The 24,915-nt window shown below is 33.3% G+C and overlaps 1 protein-coding gene across 1 annotated transcript in view; it reads left to right on the top strand.

Annotated features, from left to right (window-relative positions):
* The first annotated feature begins 4,952 nt into the window (after window positions 1-4,952).
* Window positions 4,953-24,915, top strand: part of LOC111056145 (homeodomain-interacting protein kinase 2) — a 68,936-nt gene continuing 48,973 nt past the window's right edge. Inside the window, exon 1 of the mRNA XM_039439461.1 lies at window positions 4,953-5,308. The gene's annotated coding sequence lies outside the window, so the exon portion shown is untranslated. The remainder of the gene's footprint in view (window positions 5,309-24,915) is intronic.

Here is a 24,915-nt window from a genome sequence, read left to right as displayed (position 1 = left end):
TTCATCATTTCAGTTATTCATTTGAAAAGTTTAAAACATTCCATAAGAAAATAGTTGTCTCATGAGGTTTAATGAATGTTTTAAAAATTCACTACTTTATGAGGTTTTATACGTTCAAAATAAAATAAGGTTTAAATCATGCACGTTTAAAATCCTGAACACCAATATTCTCTTACGTGTGCAATGTTTATGAAACACAATAATTTTAAAACTCGCAACAGCATGAGATACGAGAGTTTTTCATATCATTAGGAGTTCAATGAAATTCATTGAGGATAAGGATATTATAATGAATTTAGATATTATATAGTGCGACCAAGTTAATCAACATTTGTCGGTTATTTTAATATTCTATTGTATCGTTATATAATGTGATATTGTATGGAATAATCATAATACTCATTACTGTATCATCATGAAATCAATGCATATTAGTGAACATGAAACAATGCGCGCTTATTAAAGCTGCTGGACAGTTTAGCTTTTGGCAATGATTTTAATCATCACCAGGAATCGTTCATTGTTGATAAATATTTTGAGTGTTATGTTGATAATGGTTGGAAAAAACTAAGTCAAATATTGATTGTATGCACATAGATTTATTATAGCACTCCCTTCAATACTGAACTATATTGTTTTGATTTCAATATGACATATTTTTAATATATATTCGATCTATTTTTTCCAGAAATTTTTCTCTCACACTCTTTTTCTACTTGTTAATTTATTTTTTGTTCTTTTTTCTTTTATGAGGAACTGATTTTATTATTCTTTTAACTTGTGGTTGTGGTTGATTATTCCTTATTGAGTTAGTTGTTTAAAAACTCTTGTATCCAACTATCAACATACTGTAGTTCTTCTCATCTCAGAAAATGATGATTTAATCTCCATTTTTTTGTATCTATCTCAAAGCAATAATTATTGTTAGCTTTTTCTAATGTTATTTACTACTATATTTTGTTACAATGTGCTAATTTTAATCCAATCAATCTTTCAAAATTCCTATATTTCTATGAATTTAATTTTAAAACTTGAAAGCAAGACTTCTGTCAAATATATTTCAAAAATTGAATTTTTGCTTCTTATTCATTGCTATCGTTGCTTACCCATATCCAAATTTTCAAGTTGTCGTAGTTAATTTCTTTCGAATAAATTCATGTTTTTTTTTAAATAAATATTACTCATGTTCAAACCAATCATAATCATAGCCTATCAGAAAATATATTTAATTGAATGTTTGTAGATCCAGAACTCATTTATTTTCAAAAATATCGGTCCAATCGTTATTATACGTATTTTAATCCGGGATGATATCACAATAGAGTGAATTTTTTTGAGTAATGATTCCGGGGTATTGAACGTTTTTGAAACAAATTGATTTTCTAATCTTGTACTTCACAGTAAGTACCCCAGAAATATCGAGATTCTTGTAACTTTTTTAGTTGAATAAAATTTTTGTCAATCCTAGATATCTTCTCAAATCAAAAATTTCCGTTTTCTGTGAATTTCTAATTAAATTAATTCGATTTAACTCTCTATGTTTAGAGTACCGTACCAAATGTTCTTTTTTTTCAAGAATATGGGGCCATGGCCCATCCCCTTGAGCACAGACTGTTTTGTATGTTAAAGCAGGATTTTATTCAATATATAATTATATTCATGAGTGTTGCAAAGAACAGATAATCCTGTACATAGAATATTTGCAAAGAAAGACTATAAAACAATTTTCCTTGTAACAATAAATTATTATTTTCATCTGGTTAGATTCTAACTAGATTTTGACCTTCTGAGCCTTTTGATTTATTTATAGTGTCCAAAAAACACGATTTTCATTTTCAGTTAAAATTCAATTGCAATTTCTATGAATTCCAACTGATTGACGGAGAAAATTATTGCTGCTTTTCTATCTAAATTTTTAAGAGAATGAGGTCTAAACCATCCCTTTACAATTATTTTTTATGAGTAAAAATTCATGTTTATGCTTCCAGTGTTTGTTTTAAAAAGTTGAAGAATTCATGGGATTCTCCATTCCACCATTTTACGGTTAAATCAATTGAAGAAAAGAATTGAAGATGAATCCAAAACAGCTAATCTTGTATGAGAAAGATATCTTTAAAATTAAAAAAAAACTAGTTTCAATCTTGCATCAATTCCCATTTAGAAGCTGTTCATCAACAACAGTAAAATTATAACAAAAATAATCTCAATTTTTCTAATTAGGTGTCGGTCTTCAATGATGGTGAGCTCATCTATAGCGTCGTACATCGGTGTTCAAAAAGGAGAAATACTACCCTAAAATTTAAAATTCCTTCATTCGGATTTTCCAACTGTATTATTTACGAAATACGAATAAAGCATCTATACACATAAATTAGAAAAATTGCAATCATGTTTGAAAATGCATTTTGAATATCATTTTCATTTGATAAGAATAAAAGAGCTGGAAATGTCCAGATTAGAAGAGGTTGTACAAACATGTCTCCTGTACAAACTTCTGCAAATGGTAATGTGGATGAAATCACCATTTAGAAGTTACACTGAAAAAATATTGAAGTTAATTTATTTTATAATTCATCATGAGTAACAGCCTATAATGAAGATTAATACAAGATGAAAACATATATTTCGATTTAAAACTTGAACAACTTTATCTTACATTGGGTGCATTTGCATTAATGTACCAAAACTCCCCCTCCATTTTGTCAGTTGCCATAATGCAATGGTTCAGAGAAAACTGGGATTGTGCAAGTGACATTCGCGTTCGCTTTGAAATTCCTCCTCCCAAATTTGTTGATGGCTATAAATTGGACTACGGTACGTCTGTGGTTAGCTCGTTTCAGGAGTGAATGTATCACTCAACCCAAGAACGAAACTCCTACAAATTTTCTATGAAGCTTCAAAGAAATTAACATCAGAAAAGATTGGTTTTATCAAGAAACAGCCACAGGGAAGCACAACGCACGATGAATTTCTTACAACTTTTTAAGGTACCTAATCTCACAAGGTTGGCACGCTTTCCTTATTTTTGGCTTCATCATATACTTGAAAGGGGTTATTTGAATCCCTAGCTTATTTTGGATTAACCACGGCTCGCCGAAAGAGCAATAGTAATATATTTTTGCCATTGTCAAAATTTCAATCACTATGCTACTTACAATGTGTACGGTAGAGAAAAACTTCAATAATCACAGAATGCTCTTCATATGATGTCGTTTTCAAGAGTACAGAGACTAAAATTTTGGTAGGCCCGATGTTTCAAAAAACATTTCTGACGCATCCCATGTAAAAGCTTTCATTGCATCTCAATAATTTTCAATAATAATTATGAATATTAACCAGTTATAAAAACGGAAGGAGGTGGAGGAGGTTAATGTCCAGTCGAATGGTCATTTTTCAGGAAACAGCCCCGAATAATTTTTATCGACGATTTTATATGTATTTTTGGGCGCTGAATTCGAATCTGGAATTTGCTGACACGCCAGAGGGCGACTTTCACCCCTAAAACCCCAAAATTTTGGGACTTTTTTTTTACGTATTCCATTTTATTTCAAAAACCTAGGGTTTTTCGAAAAGAAGCATTTCCTACAAAATTGAAGACAAAAAAATACCCAATAAATTGAGTGGCCGCACAGAATTCTACGATTTCTGGTTTTGGAGCTTCAGATTTTCAAAAAAGGGATTTTTTAAAGGTTTTTTGAAAATTATAGACACTTATTACTTTTACTCCATACAACTTGGAATAATGATGGAAAATCACATAATCACGTGAAAGTACAATAATAATTTCTGAATAAGATCCCTCAGAGATTTTAAAATTTAGTATATATATATAGGCAGGACAAACTAGCAAAAATAGAAAGCCAAAATACAAATTTTCTATTTACAAACTTTTGAAGCATTCCCAATCGATCAAATCAATATTTTGGATCACATTGCTATAAAAAGTTTATGTTCTATCCGAATCACCCGTTAGATGCACTCAATTTCAGTATTTCCTAGTGGGGGAGGCTTTCATATATAAAAACGCCTCAGCAATGTTCAAAATTTCACACACTCATAATTTTTACTGTGACCCGATTTTCTCGTACCACAGCTCATAATGAGCTTAATGATTCTCCTCAGCTCGTCAAGGAGGTTCAAAATCTTCGGGGCTTTTTCCTGAAAAATGACAATAATTTGACTGGATTATAAACTTAGAATGCTATCAGAATTTTTCTACCATTATAGGTAAGTAGCTAAAATCTGGAAAAAACGGAAAATACAAGGTTTTGGCCTTTGGGTCAATATGATGTATTACTAGAAAGAGATTTCGAATAAAAATATTGTCATGGACTTTCCTCATATATTCAAACAATATAATATTAAAAAATCAGAACTACAATAATATATTGCATGAAAACACTCCCCTTTTTCCATGTTTATAGCTATTATATTATTGACAAGACCACGTCGTTCACCAATTCTTGCACTGTAGACACTTGTTAATCATAATTCATTTATTCATTTATTTATTTATTTATTACAATACAATTGTGGAGGCAAACAGGTACATCCTAAATATTGCCTCCTTAACACTAGTTACACATTTCAGATATTCGATTTCCAGTAAAAATAAAAACAAAATAAGAATAAAAATATAAAATAAAAATAAGATAGTAAGTTAATAAAGAATCATCCTAAAACATTCATTTTCTTCTCTTTTCTCAGAATCAATAATCGAATGAGATTATAATATGAATGATCCAATAGGTATAACCAATAATAATAAAGTAATAATAATAGTGAATCAATGATAATAATTTTATTCCTGAATGTAGACGTTGAGTATTTGAAAGACCGCGCGGTATTGTAATGGTTGTTAATTGATAAGTAGTTTAAATAAGAACCGCTAGGTGGCATGATGATGAATTTTCGTTTCCCAACGCAGCAACAGCAACGCAACGACGACAAACAGTTTCTGCTGAGTTTCAGCTTAGCTTACAGCTTTCAGTTTGCAATAGAGGTTGACGAAGGACGTATAATTAGTGTTGTGTTGTGAGCTTTCATGATGAAGTGAATAGGCAAAATATGGGTAAACCACCAGTTACCCAAGTTTAGACTCACTATTGCCGTGAATGGAGTGTAGTTCTATTAGAATGTGCTGTGTTTTACTCATTTAAAGGTTTTGTTTTGGTGATATTTACGGAGAACGATATCCCAAAACGCAGTGAAATTTTCAAGATGGCTGTAATCTGAAGCAAACCCTCTTTGTTCCTGATGTTTTCAGTATGAAAGTTGAGTCCTTAGAGGCAATAACGGAGTGCGAGAGGTAAGTTAAATATTACAGAAATAATTATTTATTAATTTCAAACTGTATTTTAGTCAGAGTATTGTTTGAAAGTTATTTGGACCAAGTTCATTTGAGGTCACTGTTGACGTCTCGATTGCAACCATGCTAAGCCCGTATCTGGCAAGCTAGAAAAACATTCTTTTTGACGTTCTCCTGTATTGAGTGACATCTGATAATTAATCATCTAAACTATATAATATTTTGGGCGGCCCAAACTGCCACTTCTATGAACGTCAAACTAAAATTACACCATTTATAACATTGTCGCCATATGGTAACTTATATCAGCATTTCACTAATACTTCCTAAGTTATCTCTATTATTTATTCTATGATTAACGCTTTTAAATTTGCTTTTACATCTCTATCTATCCATTATTGTATGTAATTGAACGTTAAACAATTGTATTAAATGAGTTTATTAGATTGTCAAGTGTAAACAGAATCAATATTTCACAAGCTTGAAAAACAGTCAGGTCAGCATGATGACCAGTTTTCTTAGATTTGGGAATTTATATAGCCTAGGCTAAACTTAAAACTTATTCTTAAAAACTGTTTGGATTGAAGCTTATAGCAAGGTGTTGAATAAATAAATTTATCCTTGATTATAAAATCAGATAACATGATAATCTGAGAAATTGAATTTAGTTCTGTACATCATTCCAATTATAGTATTACCCCCTACTAAGTCTGTTCCAATCCCTCTAGCCCTGAACAATTTATTGATGTACCGTACCGGTATGTACCAATCAAATTTAAGACTATTTTACTTGATCCATATTCATTTATTTCAGCTTAAATGTCCTCATCTAGGTCTATAATAATTTGATAATGACAAGCTGTTTTCATAAAAATTTGAGTCGCAAGAAATAATTTATTATTTCATCATCAATGATGTGATTATTATTGTAGGCTATAAAGAAATGAATTTATAAATAAATGCCATGTGGAAAAGGAATTGAACCCATGGCCAAAGCAATGTTGACTTATTAATATTGCAATCTGTAATTCACCACAAACTATGATAAGGTCCACGTTATAATGGGAGTAATGAAAGATAGGAGATCAGCGTTGCCGATTCTCTGCCTTCTATAGAGGATGGTTGATACAAGTATATCTGATATAATATTAATTGCTCATTCTTGTTAATTTTACTCTGTCCGTCAAGAAAAATATTTTCTAATAATATATTTTCTTAATTGAGACTGAACATTTCTCAATTAAATATATTTCTACATTGTTAAGAAATGATCTGGCAAAGTTGCAAAGCTAAAAGGGATAGCTATATTTGCTTTGTCGAATTATAGGCAAGAATAGCAACACCAATGTTAATCAAATATGACCGTTATATCACTGACCTCACTATAAGCTTGAATAGTATGCATAATAAATTATAATAAAAATAAATATATTATGTGCTGTTAACCATTGTTATGGTGTTCTAGATCAACTAACAATAAAATATGAAGTTCTAATGTTTAAATTCAAATAGGGGTTGAATAACTAGCTTTTGTTTATAGAACCTTTCCCTGTAAGAATAAGTAGGCCTACATAAATTAGGCTATTATTAAGTTAAATCTATGACTTCACTAATTTAAATCTAGTAAATTCAGGTTGAAGTGTGGAGGGAATTAAATTCGATATTTTAGATTCTTGAGTGTGAACAGAAATAAATCTTTTCACTTGTCTATTTGTAATAGCCAAGTTTAAAAGCCAATTTAGTTTGATAACATATCTTCAAGTACCATGCATGATGTGATGTACATTTCAAGGTGACGAAGTTATCTTCTTATTTCACAATCTTGAAATCTTCAGTTATAAAATTGGATACATCCTAATAGATAATATTAAGTACCGTAGGCTATGTTTTTAATTATGTCACAGGTTACTGTGTACTTCTATTAAATTACAAAAGTAATTCTATTTCAAGAAGTGGGTAGGTTAACTTACATTTTAAATTACAACCATTGTTTATGTGTCAAGCTGACCTTGATTCAATTAGACAAAATAATTCCTTATAAGATTACAAGATATTCTTGTGTGAGTTAACATGTATGTATCTCGTGTTTTGTAATGGATAAAATGTTGTTTTGTAAAATACAATCTTCCTATGTCCAGGATTCATATAAAAAATATAATAATTATTTTTATTTCGTCACTTCATTACTTCGATAACCTTCATCAGAGTTGAAAATTCTCAGAAAAAACTGAGTTAGGTTGGTTTTGATGCTACCACGCCACTGATTCACTTGTAGAAAGCTCTGTTTGGTTGGGCATACAGCATACACTTTGAATCACAAATTGAATAGCCTAGATATGTTTTAACTATTAAATTAATTGATCAATAAAAATGAAAATAAGTATATATCCCGTAAACTCAGAATATTTATGTGAAACTGCAAGTTAATCAGTTCATTATTTTATACGTGATAATGCGTCAATCATGTATTTCCTATCGCATACATGTACTAGCAAATATCTTCATTTATAATATTGTAGAAGAAAGATAGCTAAATAGAAATGAAAATAAAAATATTGATTAACTGAAGGTAGACTTGAACCATTCTCGGTAAATTAAGAATCTTAATGTAAGTTTAAAGTTCATCATTTCAGACGTGATGATGCGTCAAACATGTATTTCGTATCCCGTACATGTTTAATCCAATGCTTTTCTTTATATTATTATTTATAGATATGGTAGAAAAAATTCTGTAATGTTTTGAAATACTGTACCGTACATGAAAAACCAATTGACATTATTGAACTTAGCTGCAGAATACCAGCTCCAGAACTTACCTGCATCTCCTACCAAGTATTTTATTCAATTTCCTGTATTTTATTTAAGAACATGAGTTATTATTCATAATTTTGTATTGTAAGAAATAAATAGATGAGTCATGTTGAAGTCCTTGTCATGTCTGCGGAATTATTTTTCATAATTTTTTAATGTTAAATTTTCAAGTTCACAAGTAAAAATTGTAGATAAGCATTTTCTCATCAGTTATTTATGTTTATCATCCGCATTTTTGATTCGGTATTGTTCTCAGTCATCAAGAGCCTACATTGCAATATTGTTGGCTCTAATTATTCTTTTGTAACCCGGTTATTTCGTACTGTTCAATATTCCCTTTACAGATTGATTTCAAAACCATCGAAAAAGTAGAACGAATGAGTAGATGAGAATGAAATGGCAATCATTGAGAAATGTAGAGCAGACTTTTGTAGATTGAGATATTAGTAATTACACATCACCGAACGGGAATAGGTAACTATAAAATTGGGGCTTATCTGTCACTGTATTGACTATCATGTTCCACTAAATACATGTTATAAGGCGAGGTATTTGAAAGGTTAACTTTTCTAAATTTCAGTTAGGAATTATTGTGTTCACCGTACATTTTTTCTTAGCCTGTAGACTGTGGCCTATATCCAGATTCTCGGTTTAAACGTAGTAATGTTCGTTCAAACCCCATATTGAACACATTATGACAAATGCAAGCATATCTACAAGTAAGCGTGGTTTAGCGTCAAATGTTGTTATTATCATATGGGCCTTAAAAGCCCTGGATTATCTTCTGTCCCAATAATCAGAAAGAGAATTCTTATGGAACTGTTCTCACACCTGAACCCGCTTGAGCGGGTTTTGGAGGCATCTGCGGAGCATCTTCAGTCTGCCACTTCATGGTTCCTGGCTAATCGATTCCAGCTGAATGAGGACAAGACCCAAAGGATCATCTGCAGCTTGTCACGTGAGCCGCGTGACCCTCAGAATCCAGTGAAGCTGCTGGGTTTTGTCTTGGACAGCAAACTCAGCTGGAACAGTCATATACAGCAAGTAACCAATCGACTCTCCCGCATTTGCTTTCTGCTGCTCAAGATGAGGGGCCTGGTGACTGAGAAGTACCTGATAATGATGTATCATGCGCTCTTCCATTGCCACATTACCTATGGCTTGCTTCTGTGGGGTCATTCAGCGGGGGCTGCTGATGTGCTGAGACTGCAAAAGAGGGCTATAAGAATTATAACAGGCAGCGATCATCTTGCCCACTGCAAGCCCATCTTTGCTCGCCTTGGTGTACTGACTGTCTTCAGCCATTACATCCTCCTGTGCTTGGTGTATGTCAAGAAGATACAGCATACTCTAGCTGCCCGTAGTGACATCCACCGCCACAACACCAGGCGCAGTGAGCTGTTGGATATCCCCAGGAGACGCCTCCACCGATCACAGGCCAGTTACAGGATTTCAGCCCTGAAATTCTACAACAAGCTGCCTAATAGTGTGAAGCAATTGGATGAGGCCGCCTTCAGGAGAACCGTCCGGAAGCTACTGTGTGCAAAGGCATACTACAGCGTGAACGAATTTATGAGTGATAATTTGAATTTTTATTGAGAGCATGAGCACTGGATCACTGCCATCTGAACTGTTACAGTTTTTTTTTCATGTGTTTGTACGTGTTTTGATTTTTTGACGCCATCGATCCCACAATTGTGGGTAATGGATGAAGCTGAAGGTATTAAGGTATTACACTGACAGACTGGAAATACATGAATATTTCCATGTGAATCCATAAAAATAGTATTTCCTTTAAGAATAGCAGAGCAGAAATTTATTGGAAGCAGACTGGGCTTCATGTTACATGAGTTATTTTTAATATATTTTCCATATTTTTATTGATTAATTTTACGCCTTGATCCTCTATAAACTACTGTATATAGGCTTTATAACTTAATGCCTATAGTAACCGGTCGAATGCGTTTCCAACCTAATCTATTCTTCGCACCTTATTTACAATAATTACAATTATTGATTATTTACAATAATTGACATAGTATAACTTTGACGAAAAGTAATCGAAAAGTTACACAAACTATCTACCAACCATACCATACCAAACACTATAATATACCAACCATAACACCTTTGAGGATTGGTAGCGTACTTTTCGATTAGGTAGTACATATGAATGACAAATGTATATATTTAGGATAATTCTCCATTTTATATTCCTCCATCTAATATTCCTCTGTGGTTGTAGTTGTAGTATAATGTTCTTGAAGACGATTTTAGCAACCTATTTTTTTGTTATGGTTATGGGTAGAATATTCTCTTTGGTTTTTAACCCTTTGAGAGGTCTTTGAACTCAACCTAATATATTGTAAGATTCTGCCCTTCTAATATAAAACATAGATGATCTTGATTTGACCCCTAGGTTTATTATGTTTTATGCATAAGAATCATTCTCTTCCTTATCTATTTTCCATTTATTTTTCTACTATTGTTATTCTGAATTCTTTTTTTGAACTCATCTCTCCCCATAATTTACTTCTCCTTCATCATTATCATACAACTTGAGTCAACAATCTTTTTGGATTTGACTGCATTGTAGTTTAGCGTATTATATTTCAAATTTCAATCCAACTATTAAATACTAATTTATTACTTGAATTGATAGAAAATAATTAGGCCTACTTGAATTGATATTAAAATCTATACTTGAAGTAGGATAGAATCCTTTATTGAGTCCGTACACCACAGATAAGCTGTCTAGTTTATCTATGATATGATGATAAGTTGTTCAATAATTCCAATAATTTTTCGTCAGTGAACGACAATTCCTCATTGGAAGGCTTTATAACTTGGATTCCATGTATTAGTGAATCAGTTTTGTGTTGAATACAATGAATAGGCATTTGAAGCATGCTTAGTGTGTTGTTTCCTCAGGCTTATCTTCAGCTGTTCATCTTTTCCTTGTTTATGTTGGGTTTGAATGTAGCCTATTCTTAAATCGTTCAGAATGATGCATTCCAGAAATGTGTTTGGATAGATTGAAATGGAATTTTCCATCACTCCATTTCGTTCTTTAATATAATTTCTAAATTTCTTTTAAATTATTATTTGACTAGCAGGTCACCCGTGCTCCGCAAGGGGCTTCTTGGAAACTTGACCTACCTAAATCTTGAAGAATTTAAAATAGACCTATAACCATCCTCGGTAAATTATGAAAATCCAAAATTTCAAGTTAATCAGTCCAGTAAGTAGTTCAGACGTGATGATGCGTCATTCGTGAATTTATATCCCGTACGTGTATAAGCCAATTCTTCCTTTTATTAGATTTGCTTTCGAAATAGTTGTGGCGTGGTGTATATTATTTTAAAATATATTTCAAAAGCATAGTCCACCTTGAATCAAGGTATTGGAGTACCAGTTCAAAACTATTGTATATTTTGTTCAAAAAGATGTCTTGTATTCTAATAGAGAATATTAATTCAACTCCCTAATCCAGTAGGTCTACACTCTACCGTGCAGTTTTGAGTACCTTATAATACATATTTTCACTCATTAAATTCTCTACATATTGTTGATCAAATTATTTCTCTCGGCATTTACTTTAAACATGAACAGAACAAGGAAAAATACTCTATCAGTAAACACGAGTTGAAGTTGAATTCAACCAGTTATTGATTTAATATAGAATTAATAAAATTGATTTAATTTGTTTATTCTTCTTTCATATGAATAAAATTCTTATTCTCGTTCAAAATAGCTGGCTGAGCCTCTCAACTTATCTGAGTAATAAGATAACAGCACGACCTCGGCATCAACCGCTTCCTAGCTTTGTGAGAAATCTAACGATTCCTTCACAATCGATTACTATTAATTCCATCGGTAGTAATTTACAGGATAATTTAATTAAGGACAATGGAAAATCTCGTTTTTCCTAATTGTATCTATAGCTTGAGACTCATTTCAATCTGTCAGCATTTCTTCAATCAATGCTTCCCATTGAAACAACGTTGAAAGTATACTGAGTCTCACTGTAGGTAGTCGTCAGTAATTTGTGGGCTGCTGTGAATCTGTATTGTTTCAGTGGAAGTTCAGATAAAAAAGGTTAGCTTTCCATTAGAGCATTGTGCTTGGATCGGCTGAATTGGTTTGGTTGTGGCTTTCGTGGAAGTGGGAATTAATTAAAACGAGAAAGATAGAGAAAGGTGAGAGAGTATAAAACTAATTGGGATATTAGCAACAAAGGTTGGACAGAGAGAGAGAGAAATAGTAGAGAATATTGGAAATTGTTTAGTAAAATGGTGGAGCGGAAGTAAATTAGTTGATGATATGGAGAGTGGGGATTCACTAAAATGAAATGATGAAATGATCAAGTGACGAATAGATAAAGAGTAGGAATAAAGATAGGAAAATACAGAGTATCAATGAGAAATATGGGATGGAGTAAATAGAGAGAGATAGAGAGTGTAAAGGTAGAAAAATAATAAAGTATGAGAGAAATATATATGGGAATAGCGAAATTAAACAGAGATGAAGGAAGAGTGAACAAGATAGAATTAGTGAATATATAGGAAAAGAAGTAAATATTGAATTCTAGCTGGTGTGAGAGAGATAGAACAAAAGCAATGAGCAATATTTACGAGATTGAAGAGGGAAAATCAGAAAAGGAGTGAGAGAGGAAATGAGAGATTAAATAGAGAGAAAATTAGCAAGAGAGATGGAATGAGAGCAAAATGATTGGGAAATTAACATGATTGATGTGTGCATGTGAGTGAGAGAGAGAGATGAATGAATAGGAATGAAATTAACTTTGCAAGAGAATAGGAATGAGAGGGTAAAAAAGAGAAAATTGACAGCAAGTTCTAAAAGAGATTAGAATATAGAAACTTGGTGGGAGAGTAGAGCGATACTGTAATTTTGGTGATTTCAGAGTAGAGAGAATGTAAGTGTACGAGAGAAAGAGAGAGAGAGATTGTGTGAGAGAGCTTTTCAGAATATTCAGCATTGAGAGGAGTGGGGAAAAATTGGGAAACGAGCAGAGGTTGAGTAGATACTCTAAACTCTAGTGAAAGTCCTGTGCAGAAAAGAGTTCTCTCTCTAATTCAGTCACCGACTCTTTTTCCTTCCCCACCCAGTCACTCACTCTCTCTTTCTCTCTCTCCTTTTTTATACGGTACAGTACCAACTTGACGAAATTGCAACAAGTTTGGTAGTTGAGCTGTGCTCTGTGCAGTCTCCTGTGAATCCTGCTCAGTATTTTTCGCCAATTCTGTGGTCAGATTCACTCTGGACTGTCAGCATTGTTTGAATGGGAAGCATTGATATGACAACATAAGGAATGCTGACAGTTGTAAGTGAATTTTACTCTAGACGGTGACCTACATCTTGTGCTGATTAAATTCTGGATTGCATTAATTGCCACAAAATTATTATTTTGTTGATGAATGCGAGAATGATACCCTCATTCCTGAATTAATCAAGTATAATACTTGATAGCCAAGTAAGTTTTGTTGAAAAAAAATGATTTGTTCAAAAACGATTGCTCAAAAAAGTTTGTAAAATATTAAAAACGGTATCGAGCCCTGATATCTTTTTAAATCAAAGTACGGTATCAAAGTGCTATTCACGTTTGTCATCAAGTCAGCAATGCTTGAATGGATTGCTTGCTATTATCCTTCTTTATCACAAGGCAGTAACTCACCTAATGTCTCTTTTCCACTCGAACTGATTATGAACAGAGTAGTCTTGAAATTTACTGAATTTTTAGCCTGGTTGTATTAGTGACTATACGTAACAACATCCAGAGTAAAGTGGACGCCATTTTTTTAACTTGAAATATCGTGGAAATACAGTAAATTCTAACCTACTAACTTGATCGCAAACATAATTATTGTTGTTTTCATTAGTATCGTCCCGTTTGTATTTTAAAATGTTATTACACACTTCAAACCTAGAATGGGTATTCTATCATGGATTAACATAGAGATAAGGATTGAAGAGCTTAGAATAGGAGTTGATATACAGTACCAAGTAATCCTTTTATTTCGAGATTCCATATTGGATTATGAATGTTTTTAAAACTCTTGATTCCTCACCCACGAATTCACGCATGTAAAAAGCATGAGATAAAGTAAGTTTATTAAAATTTCGGTTTCTGAATCAATATGAGTTTTGTAGTTTCTTGGATGAATCCAATGTACAACTTACATTATTAAATGATTTTCATTTTCGAGAGTGAATCAATTTTCTAGTATTTTAATATTATCCACATTAATATCATAGAGAAAAGGTTCATGCTATATTTTCTCTATAGTAATTTAATATAGCCAATTTGACTACTACTGTAGCCTACTTACTACTTCTATTTCTACACATAAATTTATTATTTTATTCTCTACATAACACAATACGGTAGTACCAGCTATATCAAATTGATATCTACAAATAAAATGTAGGCTGTTATTATAATATAGTCTGTAGTGCATTGTTAACTTTCAAATTGTAACCTCCAAATGAATCACTAACATACCATTGAAACGTTAGATACCAAAATAACTGCAAATGTAGGTCCAACAAACTTTAGCATTCATCTACCAGTCTGCAAACTCATCAAAATGTCAATCTGAGACATTTTATTAGTCTGATTTCTATTTTTTATCTTTCATCGAGTTTCTTTCTCATAAATTTTTCAAATTTATCTATAGAAATCGCCTGAGCGCGATTGGGGGCCACTTAAAGGGCCAACTGGTTATGAGGGAAATGTGTCAAGCTGTGTTCGAGTGTGTGCACTTGAAAAACAAACACGACTCGATGTTTGTGTGGCTGTGTTAGTGTGTATGTAAAACACAGAGAATAAAAAATTTAGCACACATCACCTTCCAGTGGACGAGGTTGAAATTATATATAAGAACCTGTAGGCTCACATCAAACTGACAGCATTCCTTATGAAAGTAACACCAGTGCCTCTCATTTGACTAATGCTGACAGAGTGAAGTGAATTTGTGTATTGGGATCAACAAAATGAAAGCTTAGATATCTTGGCTGCCTTGTTTCGTAGCTCCAGGTGGGAGTCTGGACAAGGGGGGGAGGAGTGCTTGAGGCCTTGCTTGGGCATGTGCGTGTGAAAGTCGTTGAAGGTCCTACCTGGCCTTGTGTCTGTATCCAGTCTCGGGTTTCCTCTCTCAGTCTGTCTCTCTTTCTCTCTAATATAATCCAATCGCACTTCCTCACTCTCTTGGCCTCTCACTTTTTCTATAATATAGGCTAGTCTCTCTCTCTCTTTCTCTCGAATATAATATAATCTCTATCTCATTCTCTCTCTGTCTCTTGGTCTCTCCGAGTGTTCAAGGATCTCAGCTATCTCTCTGTGCCTGGCTGGTTGGTCCTTTGACTAGAGAGCTGAAAGATATAATGGAGATAATTTGAATTTGATGTTGGAAAGATTGCTGGATTTGTGTGTTGAATTTGAAAGGAGTTTTGTGAAAGATAGAAGGAGGAAAATGATGAATTGCAAGTGAATTTGAGAAGTAAATTGCAGCATTTTTATTGGAATAATGTAAAGGAAATCCAGTGAATTTGAGAAGTAAATGAGAAATTGGAACATTTCTATTGAATTGGGAGACTGGAGGTTGTCTCAAACTTTTTTGTATCTTTTTTATTTGATTAGATTATGTAAATATTACCTTCTCTACTAGAGGATAACGGGAAAAAATTGTATCAAGAGTAAAAATTGGTGAACTCTGGTGTAACTGTCTGGAACTCCGTCTGGTATTCTCTAGTGGAAAACATACTGGATTCAATTGAAAATGTATATTGTGATGAAAAGTTTCTAAATTGGGATGGAAGATGAAATAGAAAAATTAGTGGATCCAAATCATTCAGCGAAAATTAGAAGACATTATTTTTTGTTAAGTGAGAAATTGATGGACACTGATTTTCTTGTTAATATAGTGAGGTCCACGTTATAATGGCAGTATTTGATTGTCATTGGTGTTGTTATCCCAGTCTATCATTCGATAAAGCAAATAGCTCTATCCTTCCCTAGCTCCGCAACGTTTCCAGGCCGTTTTTAAGAATTTTGAAATATAATGAAAGACCTTTCAATAGTCCAACCAGAAATGAGTGAATTAATTCTTATCATTATCTAGAAACAACCTGTTTTTATCACCATAGATCTCTATTCTCATTTTCCAAGAAGAATCCAGTTATTGCATTCTAACGGAGAATTCCTTAGTCTATGTGTATGTAGTTATATTTTTTCATCTGGCTACTAGTAAAAACTAACTGGGTTCTATTCAATTTTCCTAGCACTGTCACAGGGTTGTGCTACATTATAACGTTTGAATTACAGAGCTTGGGGACATTAGGGTAGGCACCCTCCGCTTGAGTTCTAGTAAATGATAGACCTAGTATGGGAGGAGCTTCAAGTAGGCCTACTACAGTTTGTCTCGGAAACGCCCGTCTTGATTCAAGAACATCTGGATCTACTTAATCTCTAGCATGGACCACTCTGAATATAATTAATTTCTGGTTCTTCTTCTTATTTCATTATTCCTTTTTTCTTCTTGGTCCCATTTTTCTTCTCTTTGTCTTCTCCTTTCTCCGTCGATCCGTTATATCTGTTCGGTGTTGTGTGGATAAAAAAAGAATGGATGAATGATGTATTATGCTCAAAGTGGGGGCTTCGTCGTCCAGTGAGTGTCTAGATCTATGCATTACTATTCCCATGGTATGAGGCGTTTATGTCGCAACTTTTACTGTTATCCCAAGCCGATTACTGTCGATTATTGTTGATTTTTACTGTTTTGACCGGGTAAGAGTGTATGAACGGCACAGTATGAGAGACTACTAACGTCATAAAGCTTCACGGGAAAGAACTACGTGGCCTATCGGCTTGAGATAACAGTAAAAGTTGCGACATAAACGCCCTACGCCATGGGATATCTACTTATGCTATTGTTTCTCTATGGTAATAGTATAAAGTGTGGTAAATAATATAAACTAATATTAATAGATAATGTAATGATTATAATAATTATAAATAGTGCAATGGTCTGCTTCTGTTTTCCTCAATTGACTGAATAGGCTTCAGTTAGAACTTTGAGTTGAATATAAGAATAGTGTGTGATCCTTCCAAACTGTAAATTAACATAATATTTCTCATTTATTCAATAGAAAATCAATAATAATTTCAATATTATCTCATTATAATATTAAATAAATGAATGTCAGTTTGTAGTTGAAGATTATGTCGCAATTTTTCCATGGATTCTTCCACTAGAACGTTTTCCTTATCACTGATAATTATCTTAAATGTTATTATTTTAAATAGACACTCACTAATTAGTACAGCCAATTACGTTTGTAAATGGCTGCTGTGACTTGTGTATCTGTGATTGTAGTCTCACAGCATGACTGTACAGGCCTTGGTAAAGGTGGACGACTATTGTAACTTGTTACACTTCACTTGTCAATAGATCATCTGGCCTAGCCTTCCTACTATTATAGTGAGGTTCACTTAAAACTGGCAGCATTCCTTATGTAAATACCATAGAATCTTCTAATTCAACCAATGCTGGCGGTTGAAAGTTGATCTCACTAAAGTACTACTTTTCCATGTACTTTTTCTATAGTGAGAATCACTTTATAAAGTCAGCACAAGATTATCATTGGTCTCCTATCGTTGTCTGTCATTGAACACAGCAGATAGCTGTACATTTTTGTAGCTCCGCAACATTGTCAAATCGTTTGGTAACTAGGAAGAAATATAATAAACTTCGACACCAACATTTTTCATCTAAATTATGAAAATTTATTATTTAATTATGAGAAATTATATTTTCCTACAGTTACCTTGAAAAGTGGCCATTCCTGCACTGATTACAGAACGCAAAGAATCGCTTTTCCGCTCTAGTGCGCAAAGTATTACTTTGCGTACTCTTAATACTTTGCGTATTATCTTGCAGCAATCCCAATCAGCTGTTGACATTGTTGGCGTGTATTTTGAATGCGAATTTGTTCTATCTATATTTTTTCTGATTTTCAAATAAATAAAAATGAGAACTCATTAAATGATACATTTTGAATATTATTAATTATTCATTATTTTAAATAATATTTTTTTCATTCATAAATATTGATTGGTTGAAAAATGATTTAGAAATTAAGATTTACTCAAAATTATTCAGATTTTCAAATTAATTGGATCAATCTAATTTTTAATTTGAATAAATTATCGATTATAATTTTCAATTGGATTATCAAGTTTAAAATAAATTAAAGTTGTTATTAATAACAAGATTATACAGACAAACATTTGATCGATCTCAGCAAACATTTTACCCATAATCAACCACTTCTTATATTCAATGGTAACCGTTGGAAAAATGTAATGTGAAATACGTGAGCAAAGTTCCTCTGCTGCACTCAAGAAACCAAACCGTTTCTTTCGGTGCAGCAAACTGTCACTTTGCGCACTAGTTGCACAAATAACTATTTCATGGCGAATAACATATAATTGATATTTTATCAACAAGAATCAAAGTAAATTCAGGAGAGAGAGTTGTGTTTCTATTTCAGAGTTTCGGATGGACACGTTAAGCGTCGGTCTCGGCTGCCTAATAACAGTCGTTTGGTCATGTCAGAGGCCCTTAAATTGATCAAGACACAGACCTGAGCCAGCTATGTCATTCGATATTACATATTATAATCAAGAATCATATCACGGGTTAATATTACGGTTTAGGCCTATACTAGGATGACTTGAATGCATTCATCTACTCTTGAAGGCGGTGCAAATCTGAGATTTGAAAACCCTGTAGTACTATAATTTCCACTGACTAAAGTGAACCTCACTATACTCTCATGCATTCACACCAGTGTTTAAGATTGAATTTAATACAAGACAAATGAATTTTAATTTAAGTTGGAAGTAGGAGTGTTCTCTATATCTGACAAATATTAATTTCGTGGAAATTTCAGTTTGGTGTTCACTCGTCTCCTCTTGCTATCTTTTTCTGTATGTATCTTTCTCTTACTCCTCTCTTACTCTTACTCCTCTCTCTCTTACTCACTCCTCTCTCAGACTACATTATTGTGGTTGGTGTTCACTCATCTCACGCTATCACTCACTCCTCTCTCAGACTACATTATTGTGGTTGGTGTTCACTCATCTCACGCTATCTCTCACTCACTATATCTCTATTTCTGTATTACTCTCTGTATCTCTCTCTCTCTCTCTCTCTCTCTCAGACTACATTTGTGGTCCCTTAGAGAGGCACTCCCACTTAGGGATTCGATAAGGGTGTCGTTGCTCCCTATCGATTCCCGAAAATCATCCCTAGGAAGTCGAGATAGGCGGTTAACTGCTGCAAGATAAGGTTGGGTGCGGTGCTCTGGGATGGGCTCTCTCTCTCTCTCTCTCTCCTCCATCAGTCGTAAACACATAGCACTTTCCTATCAGAGAGTCTACACACTACAGCGGTGTTATCTGTGAACATAGCCAGGCCTTTGAGCATGTGAAAGTTATGAAAAATGTGTTTCGTCAGTGATTTTTCTGTTTGAAATGAGATGATCGGCCTTTATTGCTTTTAGATATTCGAAAAATGTTTACTCACTTTTGATTGTTTTAATTGTAAACATAGCTACACCCATAAGAATGTCAGAGGCAAGCTGTGTTTTTCACTTTCAGCAGAGGAATATCTATACCTCTGGTTAAGAATAAGGTGAAACAGTTGATGTTTCAATCGATAATAGATACAGAGCGCTTAAAAACAGTTGAAATAATAATAATCTATGCTATAATAAAGTAAAGAATATTGGCTTATACACATACGGGATAGGAAGATTATGTTTGACGCATCATCACCTCTGAACTACTGGACTGATTAACTTGAAATTCCATATATATTCTTAATCAACCGAGGATAGTTATAGGCCTATTTAAAATTCTTCAAAATTTCAGTAGGTCAAGTTTTCAGTTTGTCAAGTTCTTAATAAATTAGACCCTTTCGGTGCATGTGTTACCTACTAGTAATAAATAATATTATAATTTTAAATATTTATTATATGCTTTTTTGAAAATGAGATCATTTTTAGATGCAAACACAGTGGAATTCGGATAAATGAAGCTGTAATCATTTTCGAGTTGTAATATTTACATATACTGTATTTAAACTACATAAAATAATGTATAAATAGTTACTCATGGGACCAAAGTGACTACGTAGAATTCTTATTCTTAAAAAAGTATAGAATGTATATTAATAGGGTATTGATGAAGACTGTTAATTATTAGTTCACGTATTAAAGACAATGTAACGTATGACCTATAGATTAATTTTCTGAAGTATTTCCTGTTTTCTCTTTTCTGTTTTATCTATATTTGTCTGTCTATGGTAGTACATATCTTCGAATTAACATAGTTCTATTCAATCACTCCACTCTGTATAGTTGCTCTTTTCAATTAATCAGTATTAAATGTTCTTGAGTAGAATTATCATACCATAATCAATTAGAAATCATCTGTTTAATCCAATAGAATTTATAAGGACGGCAAAATATCGTACGAACAAAAATCGATGTGTGTGTAACTCTATAAATCTAACTACTAAACCTAACTCTATACATCCTTCTACTTTTGAATCTTTGGCCCCGAATTTAGGCTATGAATTATGAAGTCCCAGAACTTCGGCTAAAAAGTCCCCGAAGTCTAAAGTTAGCCTAAAATGTGGAAGGTTTTAAAATCAATCTTGAAAATAGAAAAACACAGTATGTAAATGTTAGGTAACCAAACATACGTGTGTGTAATCCATAATTTTCGATAATGCTAATGCTAATGCGTTCGATACTCAGAAACTTAACGAACGTAAACCTAACCGGTTTTATCTCCTCATGTTTGTAAGTTATTGTTGTTTTGATCTTTGAAAATTGTTTTTGAAGGCTGAAAATTGAAAAAAATTATGATAGAGCCAGGTGCGTAGTTACTAAAAACATCCTGTTGGGCACGATACATGGCTAGGTATGTTATTTAAAAGTAGAATAAACTGTAATCTGAAAAGTTTTCTTCTTGGATGAATCTCATTGATGACAAATTCAAACTCTTGAATTTTTTTCTCGTACTGTAAGTTATTTTCTTTTGAGTTCCATGCTTTCCTATCCAAGGGATATTTTTATTTCATTGTGTATTTGATTTTTCCCATTCAAGCTAATCAAAACAAAATAGAACATTAAACTGAACATCGAGACTGTAATGTGATTTATCTATAGTGAGAACTGCTTCTGCATCTAATCATTCATACAGTAGAACGTCGATAATTCGGACGTCAAAAATCCGGACCGTCAATAATCCGGATTCGGAAATATGTAGTGTCTGGTGTTTTTAATGTGCGTTGTACACATGTTGCTGTACATAAAATACGATACAGTGCTTTAAAAACGTGTTTTAATGTATATACCTTATACTCTACCTACCAATAATTGAATACTGTACTGTATATGCAATTTTAACAGCTTTGTTTCTTGAATAGTGCGTGCTGACCGTTTTTTTAACGTAATTTCGATAATCCGGATGGGGTCCGGTCCCAATTAATCCGGATTATTGACGTTCTACTGTATTAGATAAGCGCCTTCCTCTCAGTACTGCCATTGGAAGGGTGGCTGCTTGAGGCCAGCTCCGCTATTTGACAGTTATTAGCTTTCAAATAATTTCTTGGTTTTTCGAAACCCACTTGAAACTCTAGGTCTATCTTATATATTCATCATCCCTTATCAAGCACAATGTAGGAGATATTGAGGGCATCATCCTCAGTTGAAAGAACCAACAGTATTTAATAGTGTAAAACATTTTTTCTCGAAAATTGTCTTATTCAGAAGCTATTTCCAATTTCTAAGTTCAAAATCACATCCCAGTAGTTCGGGACCCACTGTAAACTTTACTTTGGTTCCATTCCTCTTTTTTCACCGTTATTCTTCGCAACGCACAAGCTTGGCACTTATTGTGAGAATCATCCTCAGTTAGAAAAGAACAACTATTCAGAAGAAGAGAACTTTTTTCTCTCCAAAATCTTCTCAATCAGAAGCTACTTGTGTCTTGTATTTATAGAAAGCTTGCTGTTATATACAGAAATCTTGACAATATACCGGGCAGGGATCTTCTATCTCTCTCATTATTAATCAGGCTCAATTGAATGGTCGACCCCTGAGGACCTAATTTGGCTTGCTGTTGCCAGATTAACGTCACACTGTCATTATCCCTCATAAACAACACCAATAATCACCGTTCAATCAATACTGACAATTCGAAGTGAACCTTGCTGTCCTTGCTCTGATGAACTCTTGTATAGTGAGCTTCGATTCATTCTTTCGGCATTCCCCATAAATAACATGAATGGTTACCATTGAACCCATGCTGACAATTCGGAGTGAATGAGCATGGCTCCTGCAGAATAAAATGCTCAGCCTTGGCTTTCTCCTTCGGTTCAATACAATCATAATGAGTTGCGATTCAATGCAGATATCATGGGGGATATGATGTTTTTGAACCCGTAAATTGTTATGAATTTTTGAAAATAGGTTTATTAATGTCACCTTCGATCCACAATACGGGTAATTTTAGGGATTCCTCCTGAATGAAAAAAAAACTATTTTTCCCAATTGAAACCTTTCATAATATGTTAGTTTTGCGAGTAATAGGCCTGTCTAATTCAAATAATTCGAAAAAATTCATTCAAGCTCATTGAAGAAATTGATGATTCAGGTATGATTTTTACAATCCAATGCAAAAATGGATACATAATATAATTTCCATGAGTTTGAAAGGAATATTCAAATTCTTCGCTTCAGGAGAGTTCATTTTAGAACTGGGGTTTCGCAATGCATGGGTGACAATCAAATTAATCAACGATAATATTAGATAGTAATAATAGGTAGAGCTGTATGATGCTGCTGATAAATCACATTATAATCCAGTAAAAATATGCTGTGTTCTATGGTGACACTGATAAATCACATTATAATCATTTTGAGATGAGTTTTGTATTCGTGGAAATAATAATTTGCATTGGAAACAAGTTCTGTCATTCACATTCGCTATCAATTACAGACTATCTGGAGGAAATGAGATTTCAAATCGTGCAAATGAAATATGTCTGAAAAACACTTCCATTTAGATTGCAAATCAATTGCAGTATAATTCTCTGACTGAATGAAATTTGAAATAATAAAAAAATGGAATGTGTGTGGAATATACTTGCTTTTACATTGTCTATGCCAATAGCTTCTTGCTATTCAGAAATCTGAAATGTTGTATGCATGAAAGCCCCTGTCATTTACATCGTCTGATAACCCATTATTTTGTTTCTTGAATGCTACTTATTGTTCGAAACACTGGAAAATGTGAAAACCGCGCTGGCAAGCTTTTACAGAAATTTATCCGCAGTAGTGCAAAAAATCGAATACAATGGAAAACACTGGATTGAGTGAGTGTATTACATTGTTTGTCAATTATTGTTTCATGTCTGTCGAAGCATTCAATTGTGGAAATGTTGTTGAGTTGTCAGTTGTTGTTGTCACACTGTTACCTCACCAACACCAGTTACATAATCGGGCTCTCATAGATACAATGGTTGAAATTTTAGAGGAGGTGGTGGAGGAGTAGGAGCATGAGGAGTGGAAGGTTCTGCTGTACTGGCTGTGGTTGATATTGCTAGCTCTGTATTTGATCAATAGAAGCCTTTTTATGTTGTCTTGTATTCACTCTTTCTCTCCTCTCACTCTCTCTCTCTCTCACTTCTCAATCACTTTTTCAACCCTCCTTAAATCTCGTCTTCATCTCTCTCTATATTCATCGCTAAGTTGTCTTATATCTGTTTATTTTTTGACTTCTTTGCTCATTTTGTCTTTTCCTCACCCTCTCTCGCTCTCTCTTTCTTTCTTTTTATTTCTACCCTTCACTGTTTCCGCTTCCTCACTTCTTTGCGCCCTCCTTGAATCCCTTCTCCATTTCTATCGCTAAGCTTGTCTCTTCCAATTTGTTTATTTCTCGCTCTTTTTATCGTCAAGTTTGTCTCTATTCTCTTCTTCTTTGTGGAACTTCCTCTTTCTCTCTATCACACTCACACACACATTGAAACTAACTACTCTTTCTCTCCTCTACTTCATTTCTTTCTGTAACTTATTCATCGCCAACTCTGTCAGGTTTGCCAAGTTTGTCCTACATTCTTTTCTATTTTTCTCCTTTGACTGAGTTGCTAATTTTGTCTCTCCATCTATATAATATATTCTTCTCGCTCTCTTTCTGAATCTGGAATTGCAGTTGCAAGTCTGTTATTATATTGTTGGAAAAATTGAGATAGTTTTCTAGAGCTAGTGCTCTGCCGAGTGATGTGGAATAAAACGTTGATAGTATCATGAATAATGAATGAATAATGCAGGTTGTGTAGTACCCATATAAGCCCAGTAAATGATAATATTATAGTGAGGTCCACGTTATAATGGCAGTATTTGGTTAACATTGGTGTAGCTATCCTTGTCTATCGTTCGTCAAAGCAGATAGCGCTATTCTTTTCTATCTTTTCGCAACGTTGCCATATCGTTTTTCAACAATGTTGAAATATAATTAATTAACAAAATATCGAATCTCAATTATTATGAAAATTTATCATTGAATCATTAAAAGATATATTAAAATATATTTTCTTGACAAATGAAATGTTTCACAAAACATAATTATTACATCAGATATAATGGTATCAGCTATATTCTATAGAAGGCAGAGAATCGGCAACGCTGTTCTTCCATCTTTC

Source organism: Nilaparvata lugens, chromosome 12, assembly GCF_014356525.2.
Source record: "Nilaparvata lugens isolate BPH chromosome 12, ASM1435652v1, whole genome shotgun sequence".
NCBI classification, from domain to species: domain Eukaryota; kingdom Metazoa; phylum Arthropoda; class Insecta; order Hemiptera; family Delphacidae; genus Nilaparvata; species Nilaparvata lugens.
This window is presented reverse-complemented; position numbering and strand designations above follow the sequence as displayed.